This window comes from Cavia porcellus, unplaced genomic scaffold (assembly GCF_034190915.1).
Source record: "Cavia porcellus strain 051 isolate PalLab524CR breed Dunkin Hartley unplaced genomic scaffold, mCavPor4.1 scaffold_18, whole genome shotgun sequence".
Classification (NCBI taxonomy): domain Eukaryota; kingdom Metazoa; phylum Chordata; class Mammalia; order Rodentia; family Caviidae; genus Cavia; species Cavia porcellus.
Genome location: NW_026947501.1, coordinates 18,810,539 through 18,819,772, shown reverse-complemented (window position 1 = coordinate 18,819,772; position 9,234 = coordinate 18,810,539). Strand labels below are relative to the sequence as shown.

General features: G+C 40.4%; 1 pseudogene; it reads left to right on the top strand.

Annotated features, from left to right (window-relative positions):
* Positions 1–3,712: 3,712 nt before the first annotated feature.
* LOC111756085 (small nucleolar RNA SNORA2/SNORA34 family) lies at positions 3,713–3,841 on the top strand (annotated as a pseudogene).
* Positions 3,842–9,234: the final 5,393 nt, after the last annotated feature.

Genomic DNA, 9,234 nt, shown 5'->3' with positions numbered 1-9,234 from the left:
TCATTGAGGTGAGAGCTAACTTTCTCAGTGACTCTTGTATCTTCTTTATCAGAATGACTAGAGATGACACTGTTAAACCTCCATTCAGAGCTGAGCCACAGGTTTAGACTTTTATCTCTAAAAAAGAGATAATGTTAGTGTTATGGTTTGTGTCTAGATGTCCCCCCAAAGCCTTATACCTTCATAGGGTTTTCTCAGAGGTGGCTGAATCTAGAGTGTGCGATTGACTCATAGTGCAATGCTGGAATTAAGGGTGCTAAGATTAAATGTAGGTGCTTTCTGGATTAGTTCACTAATTGAATTGGCACACCCTAATCCTAGTAGGCTGGTTACAATATAAGGGATAGAAAGAAGCTTGTCTCACTCTCTCTTGCTGCTTTTGCTGTCTTCCACTGCCATGAACGGTTGCCTCTCTGCCATGTGACACCCTGCCTTGAGCCAGCCAATTATGGATTTAAATATCTGCAAACTGTGACCTAAATAAACCTTTTAACCTTTAACTTTGGGTGTTGGATATTTTGTCTCAACAAAAGAAAAGTATTATAATCCAAATATTAAAAATTGTAACCCAAATATTGTATATTGCAATCCAAATATATAATCCCTTTTCCAATCCTCTTCACAATCTGGAAAGTTATATTTGTAATCCCATTGAAATGTTATTGAAATCTTGGCACGTTAATTCCATTCTACCACCTCCAACGCAACCCACAGTGATAGTAAAAACACTAGGACATATTTAAAGTTATGGGCAGCCAAGGGGTCCTAAATCCAGTCCAAATGAGGATATATGGACAAAGGCCCTGATCCAAGGCCTCTCCCAGAATTTATTATCTTGTGAAGAAGGGAGTGGTTCAAGGATGAGTGACAGTGAGGACAGTAGTAATTACATGAGCAAGGTAAGCTTATCTAGTCAGGCAGAGAGTAAGCACCTCTGCAATATGCAGGGAGAAAAATATGCAGAAGGACCAGTCTGCATAACTCCATTGGAATAACATGTGAATGAATTTAGGAAGCTGTTGCTTCGGTTTCTGATATGTAAACTTTTTCACCCTGGGAAGTCATAGCCTCTTATTTTGAGGCTTGTATGCAGATATCCTTCCTGGAGATTTCTGACTCTGCCATCCCACTGTGTTCAACTGTTTAACAAGGGAAATGAGGAAATAGGAAATTGTCAGTTGGATTTAAAGATTACATATCAGGACCTTAGCTAGTCTTATTTGCATTGTTTAGAGCCAATTGAAGGGATAAGGAAATAATAATATAGCCAGCTCTGTACAAATCAGTACATGCAGACAGGGCCTGGTTAAACAATGTGGAGGTAATAGTTCTGCATTCAAAGAGAGCTGTCCATTTTGTCTTCTACAAAAGGTAACTAAGACAGCTAGTCAGTTAGAAACCCCAGGGCTGGGGATTTAGCTCAATGGTGTAAAGCACAAAGTTGTGAGTTTGATCCCCAATACCAGAAAGAAAAAGGAAAAAAGAAAGAAAGAAAGAAAGATAGAAAAAGAAAGAAAGAAAGAAACCCTGTTTTTTCAGTTTTTCTCCAACTCTCTGGGAGTTAACTTTAGAACTCCTTGGCTAAGATAAACCACCTTGTACCTAAAATCTCCCTCCAAGGGGTCTGGTTGAGGCAGCTTATAACAACTGCCTTTCACATAGAACAGTTATGAGAAGAGCAGTTTACACTTGTGCCTTACATATGCTTACTAAAAAATGTAAGTTTAATTGGGAAGCTTCATAAGAGTGTTGCAAATATAGAAACATAGGAATTTTAGAGTTGACTTTTAATAAAATCTAGCCCTGCCTTGCTGCTAAGGGAGATTTGCTGGGTGATTAGGTAGATTATGTGAATGTCTTGGAGACTTCTTTGCCCTAAAGCCCAGGGTAGGATTTTCCCGAGCCATGACTTGACTCTATCAATCTTTAGAGGCCATCTCTTTTGCAGGCTGGTAAGTGTATCAACCACTTCCAATATGTCCTTTAATCTTTTCCCTCATTCTCTTTCAAATAATTCGAAAGCAGTGTTTCAAGTGTCCTGATTATTGGTTTAATTTTGTTAGCAATGCTTCCTTCTTTAAACATGACTGTTATAGCTGGAATCAATTGTAGCTTGTCCTTTTGGAACCGTGTGCTAGAGTTAGGAGTGTGAGTTTCTGGGAAAGGTAGAGGGCATAATTCGGTAGGGGTAGCTAGTCTGACTCAACCTATCTTCTGGTTACACTCCAGATGGCAGCCACCTGCTCTGGGTCATCTGCTCTGGATCACCTTGGGCACACCTTGAGAGGATATAGAAATCAAGTAGGGATTAAAAGGGATTCCAATTTTGCTGCTGTATTTCAGATGGAAACTCAATATCTAATTCTTTTACTCCTTTGCAATGTATTCTTCAGCCCTGGAAATTGCTAAAGAGCTGTTTAATATTTTTCTGCACCTATGCATGGCTTGTCTACCCCCAAAGATAAAATGGAATGTAGAGAGAACTATTTCACAACTAGAATTGTTCTTTCAGAGAGGGCCAGTGGTCAGGATTACCTTATGTTCAGACTTTCTTTGCTTGAGGGATACTTCCTTCTTGTGTTCCAAATGTAAATGTATGGCACAGGAAAACCCTTAAAGCACAATCAGACACATCCACTGTCCAGATCCTGCCCTTTGGAACCTGAGGACAAGGTTTCCAAGGGAACCTTGATCAAAGCCTTACCCAGTATTAAATCAAACATTAACTTGTAATGAGAGACAAGCAACATTACAAGCTACTATTACATTTTGAAATGAATATCATATTGTTAATGTTAGAAGGCCAGAGGACCAGAAGCCAGACAAACAGCTGGTTCCTACTGGGGACCATGTAGTCCCTATACAAGATCCCTATTGGCTTACCAACCAGGCAGAAGACTGGAATAAGAAAAGCAAGAACTAAGCCCTTCAATTTTATTCATCAGAAGAAAAATGAGAACCCCTCTGTATTCTCAGATTGTTTACAGAAGACATTGATGAAACATACATCCCTGGTTCAATAGAGGGACAGATTGTTCTTTTTAAAATTTTTTAAATCTATTTTTATTTTAAAGATAATAAAATCCAACAAAACAAAACACAATAAAGCCTATTAAAACAAAGCAGTCAAATTGTTACAGAACTTTGAAGCAGGATACTAGGAAAACAACAATGGCTACCATAGTATATCTCGTTATCTTCACAATAGTTGTCCATTCCATCAGGTATATCAAAATCAAATCAAAACAAAACATAATAAAACCAATCAAAGTTAATCAAAACCAAGACTATTGAATAAAGCAAAACAACTAATCAGAAAACAAAACAGCAAAAATAATATTGGATTTCAAAGACAAGATAGAAGGAAATCACCCATATTTTCTATATTGCATACTGTTTATCCTCCCAATAGATTCTCAGACCACTGGCCCCAGGCCTGAAAAATCAACCAAACAATACAAGTTTTCAGTTACACGTTGTACCTCAGTTACTATCAACTCAGCCTAACCAGCTGGTTTCTTACAGTGGGGGGTGAGGGAAAATGGGGGCCTGTTGATTCTGCTTAGGGTGGCGGAGTGGAGGGACCTGTTGATTCTCAGCCTATGTGCTGGTAGGCTCACAGGAGGCACTATCTGACTTTGCTTTTCCTGGGCCCCACATGGTTTGTGCTGCTTACCATAATGCCTCCTGCTGCCTTCAGAATAGCTGCAGATTGGCCCTGAGACAAGGCCAGCAGCTTCCTGATGCTATTGGTTTCAAGCAGGAACCTAAAGAGATGTCTTTCTATGGCCATTTCAGAACTTGGGCGGTGAAATGGTCAATTCATTAGAAAGAAGCAACTTGAAGCAAACCCTCCCCTCCTGGTAAGTGGTTTTGAGCGTGGCAAGCTGCAGCATGGACAACTATTTGGAAGAAAATAAGAGACTATGATAGATAGTGAAGATCTCAGGTCATCTAGCTTTGAAATTTATATTTCTTACATTGCTTTTTTATGTCCTATTTTGTTCTGTTTTGTTGTGTTTAATTTTACCCCCTTTAAAATAAAAAAATAGCTGCAGATACCTTCAGACATAGTAAAAATCAAACAAAACAGAACAGAATAGAACCAATGAAACAAAACAATGAATGCAATAAAGGACTTCAAAACAATATAATAGTAAATCCAAAATGGCTACCATAACATATCTTGTTATCTTGGAAATAGCTGCCTATGCCATCAAATACAATAAAATCAAACAAAACAGAACAAAGCCCAACAAAACAATGAGAATGATACAGGACTTCAAGACAATAAGCAATCAACAACGGCCACCACCCTCAGTAAGAGATCTCCATAGATGCTACACTGCATATTTCCAGCCTCTGAATAGGTGATCAGACCACCAGCTTTGTGGGAGACAATCTGAGTGACTCTCCTTGAATGCAGAACAATTGCTGCAACTTTGATTATATGGAGACTTATTTCCTTATACTGATATGTACAGAGCTGACTATGGTATTTCCTTCTCTCTTCAATTGGTTCTAAGCCCTGCAAATAAGGCCAGCTAAGGTACTCATGTGTAATCTCTAAAGCCATCAGACAGTCTCCTGTTTCTTTAGCACAATAAAAGGAAAACATAAAGTAAAAAAGTAACTTTTATTCTAAGGATGTGGAGAGGAGTCTATGCTATGGACGGCCTAGCTTCCTCTGAACGGAGAGTGGGGTGTGGGATATAAATATATATATATCAAACCCCTGAATATAAAAGCACAGTAGGATGGTAGAGCCAGTCAGCTCCAAGAACGTCAACTGGATATGAACCTCAAGGTAAAGAGGCTATGACTCCCCAGGGTGCAAAAGTTTACATATCAGAAACTGAAGCAACAGCCTCCACAAACAATTCAGTTACTACTTTAATTGAATTATGCAAATTGATTCTTCTGCATATCTTTACTCTGCATTTTGCAGAGATACTTTACTCACTACCCGGCCAGCAAGCTCAAGTTACTCATGTAGTTCTGGCCATCCTCACTGTCACTCATCCTCGAGCCACCCCCTTCTTCACAAGATAATAAATTCTGGGAGAGGCTGAGGATCAGGGCCTTTGTCTGCACATTCTTTTTTTTTTTTTTTTTTTTGTCTTTTTCCTTTTTGTCGGTACCGGGGATTGAACTCACAACTGCCTGCTTACAAGGCAGGCGTTTATGCCGCTGAGCTAAATCCCAGCCCTGTCTGCACATTCTTATGAGGATTGCGTTTAGGACTGAAAGAGTTTTGCCCTAGAATAAATTACATGATATTACAGCAGTGGGAGGCAGGATCAAGGGATGTTTACCTTGAGGTCACTTCCTCCTTTCCCTATTACATCTTCCTTTTTCCTTTCCCAGTGTGTGTGTGTGTGTGTGTGTGTGTGTGTGTGTGTGTGTGTGTGTGTTGGGGGCGGTTTCCAATCAGCTCCTCGGGCATCATCAATGCCCACCCTAAGCACCAGCCCTGGTCAGAGCTTGTATATATATATATATATATATATATCTCCCATACCCCACCCTCCCGTCAGAGGAAGCTAGGCTGTACATGGCATAGACTCCTCTCCACGTCCTTAGAATAAAGGCTACTTTTTTACTTTATATTTTCCTCTTATATTATGCCGAAAACTCTTCACAAGTACTCCGTGGCTGCCCTTAACTTGGAATACACCTTGGTGTCTTTACTCTCACCATGAGTTGCATTGGAAGTGGTAGATTGGAATTAACTTCCTGGAATTCCAATAGTACCTCAATAGGTTTATAAATATAACTTTTTGGATTGTGAAGAGAACCGGAAAAGGGGATTACAATAGTTGGATGACTGTACTCAATATTTGGGGTTACAATAAGCTTTAGACCTGCAAAGTCAGTGAAACCACTAAACACTACAAGCATTAAATTGTATTCCACTTCAACAGCCATCATCACAGCCTGTGTTTCTCTGGATCAGCTGGTCACTTATGGAAGTTGGGAGGCAATTGGCTCTTCTTGTTTCCTAGCCCATGTGCTGGAAGGGGCTGGCATCTGGCTCTCCCCCCGGTGCCCACACATGATGCTGATTTGCAGGGAAATCTTGCTTCTTGGTTACTTCTTGTTCTCTTTCCTTACAGTCCACAAATGGTGTTGACTCAGATAGATTATTCTTCAAGACAAGTTTATCACCCAGTCAGCCTCAGGTATCAGGGAAAATCTACAAAACATGGCATTTGCTCCAGATAGTTCACTTGATACTTTAGTGAGAATTACCCTGTCAGTATTTGATCATGGATACCAGCCGGAGATCAAGGGAAGAAAACAAAGAGGCCAAGAAAAACTTTGTTGTGGCCTTCAAAAAATAAACCTGTCAGGGGATTTAGCTCGATGACGTAGGCACCTGCTTGGCAAGCATGAGATCATATTTGATCCCCAGTGCCCCTCCCCCCAAAAAGAATAAACTCTAAGTCTGATTCTTGGAGCTCCAAGAAGAGCTCAGTGACTAAATTCACTTGCTACCACTGTGGAAAACCAGACCTACCTTAAGAGAGACTGCAGTTAGAGTCCCCTGAGCCATGCCCTGATAGCAAAGGTGACCAGCTGAAGTCAGACTGCACCCTGAGGTGGAGACCTCGGGAATCACACCCATCTCTCCAGTTGGTGTAGCAAGACTGAAGGGTTCTGGGACACTACTTTCTCTGTCTGAATGGAATGTCATTTCCATGGAGGAGCCCCTGGTAATCATGACTATAAAGGGAAAAGGAACAGCCTATTGCTGGCATGTGTTTCTCAGTCCTCTTCAACCCTGTCCTTCCTTGTAGCTGTCATACTTCAGCAAAAGGAACAACTGGAGAGGAAGTAACTTGCTATTTCTCACAGCTTTTAGGCTATAACTAGGATGGCTTTCTCTTCACTTCTTTTTTTTGTTTGTCTTTTTGAGACAGGGTCTCACTATAGATACCTTATCTTGCTTGAGCACTGTAATATACATGCATCCAGATCACACATGCTGCCTCCTCCTCATGGAGACAGAAATAAAATGTGAAGTATGGTCAACTAAAGGTAAAATGAGAAGAGTAATTGTAGCCATCCTGATGTAAATACGTCTTTAAGACTATTTTTCCTCACCAGAGACAATACCCTTTAAGGCTTGAAGTTAAAAAAGGATCATTGCATATAATTGGTAACTTAAAGGTACAAGATCTACTCACACAGTGTAATAGCCTATGCAACACTCCAGTCTTGGGAGTTCAAAAACCCAATGTGGAGTGGATGTTGGTACAGGACCTTAGATTGCTAAATGAAGCAATAGTACCTGATGGTACCTAACCTATATTCTTTCCTTTCTCAGGTCCTGGAAGATGCCAGGTTTTTAATGTTAGATTTAAAATTTTCTTTCCTTTGTATTTCTTTACATACAGATTCCCAGTTTCTTTGTGCTTTTGAGAATTCTCATCACCAGACATCTCAACTGAGTTTGACTTTGCTTCCTCAAGTATTCAGAGACAGTTCTTATCTTTGTGGGCAAGTGCTTTCCCATGACTTAAAGTGCTTTGAATTTCCTGAAATCACAGTCCTACAATATGCAAAAGATATACTGTTATTCCCTCCCTCAGAAGAATTCTCTAGCCAAGGCACCCAGGCTCTGCTGAATTATCTAGCAGATAGAGGTTATAAGCCTAAAGCATAACTTTGCAGACTTGTGGCGAAATACTTGGTCTTATCATACCTCAGGGAAACTAAGGAGAGAATTAAATCAATACTTTCCTTTCCTAACCCAAGACCCTAAAACAAGGGGAATCCTGGGAATTACAAGGCATTTGTCACCTTGGAGAGCAGGATTAGTAAGACAGCATGACTCTTCTATTAGTTTATAAAGGAAGTCCAAAATGTAGATATTCTTTTTTTTGTTTTGTTTTGTTTTTGTCTTTTTTGAGACGGGTCTCGCTATGCAGTTCAGGCTGGCCTTGAGCTCACTTTGTAGCCCAGGCTGGTCTCGAACTTGCAAGGATCCTCCCACCTCAGCCTCCTGAGTGCTGGGATTACAGGCGTGAGCCACCACACCCAGTTATATATTCATATTTTAACTTGATTTCTAAACTGCATTCCAAAAGCTCAAACAAGCACTTCTAAATGCCTCAACACTGAGCCTATTTACAAGACATCATTTCAATCTGTATATTGATGAAAGGCAGGATATTGTTTTGGGAGGTCTTAGGATCAAGAACCAGCTCAATAACCTAGACGGTATCTGAGTCATGAATTAGACATCGTAGCAAATGGATGGTCTGTGTACCTTAGAGCTGTGGCTGCTGTAGCTCTCCTAGTACCAGAAGCACCCAAGCTGACTTTAGGCAAAGATCTCATTATATATATGTGGATCTCATTATATATAAAGATCTCATTATATATATAATGTGGTGGGACTCCTTTCTCCCAAAGAGAGCCTATGACTATCAGACAATCGCTTCTTAAATACCAGGCTCTACTTATAAAAGGATCAATCATTCGAAAAAAAGACATGTTCCTCCCTGAACCATGCCACCTTCTACCAGAAAAGGAGAAAATTGAGGCTGAAAGACAGGACTGCAAATAAGATTCTTCATACATATGCCGTCAGAGGAGACTTGTTAAACACATCCCTTACTGACCCAAATTTGACACCTTTATGTGATGTAGTTCCTTCCTGAAAACAGGACAAGAAAGGTAGGGTGTAAGGTAGTGACTCTTCAATGGACATGTGGAAGTTCCTCACTAGCTGGGGCTAGTACCCAACTGGCAGTCCTGGTCAGAGCTATGGTACCCAACTAGTACCATAGCTCTGACCAGGACTATACAACTCAGTGAAGGACAAAAAGTCAATATTTATACTGATTCAAATTATACTCTCCTAGTGCTACATGCACATGCAGCTATGTGAAAGAAACTATCTGACAGCCACTGGGTCTCCCATAAAGTATCACAAGGAAATAGGTGAACTTTTCCCTGAAACCTTTCCTCATCCTCTTTGTGGGAGCTATTACTGGCTCTAAGCATTTGTTGGTTTTATTATAACAATCTTATTATTTGACCCAGGCATACTTAATTGTGTTTTTGGCCTTTTCTTCTCCAGACTCAAAGCTATAAGGCTACTAAAGATAAGAACATCTGACCGGCGCAGCCCCCCAATGAGACAGAGGACGCTCTTGTGGGTAACAGGTAACTGCCGCTTTATTGTTGCGGGCTCTGGCTTATATATTCGGCCGTGACCAATCA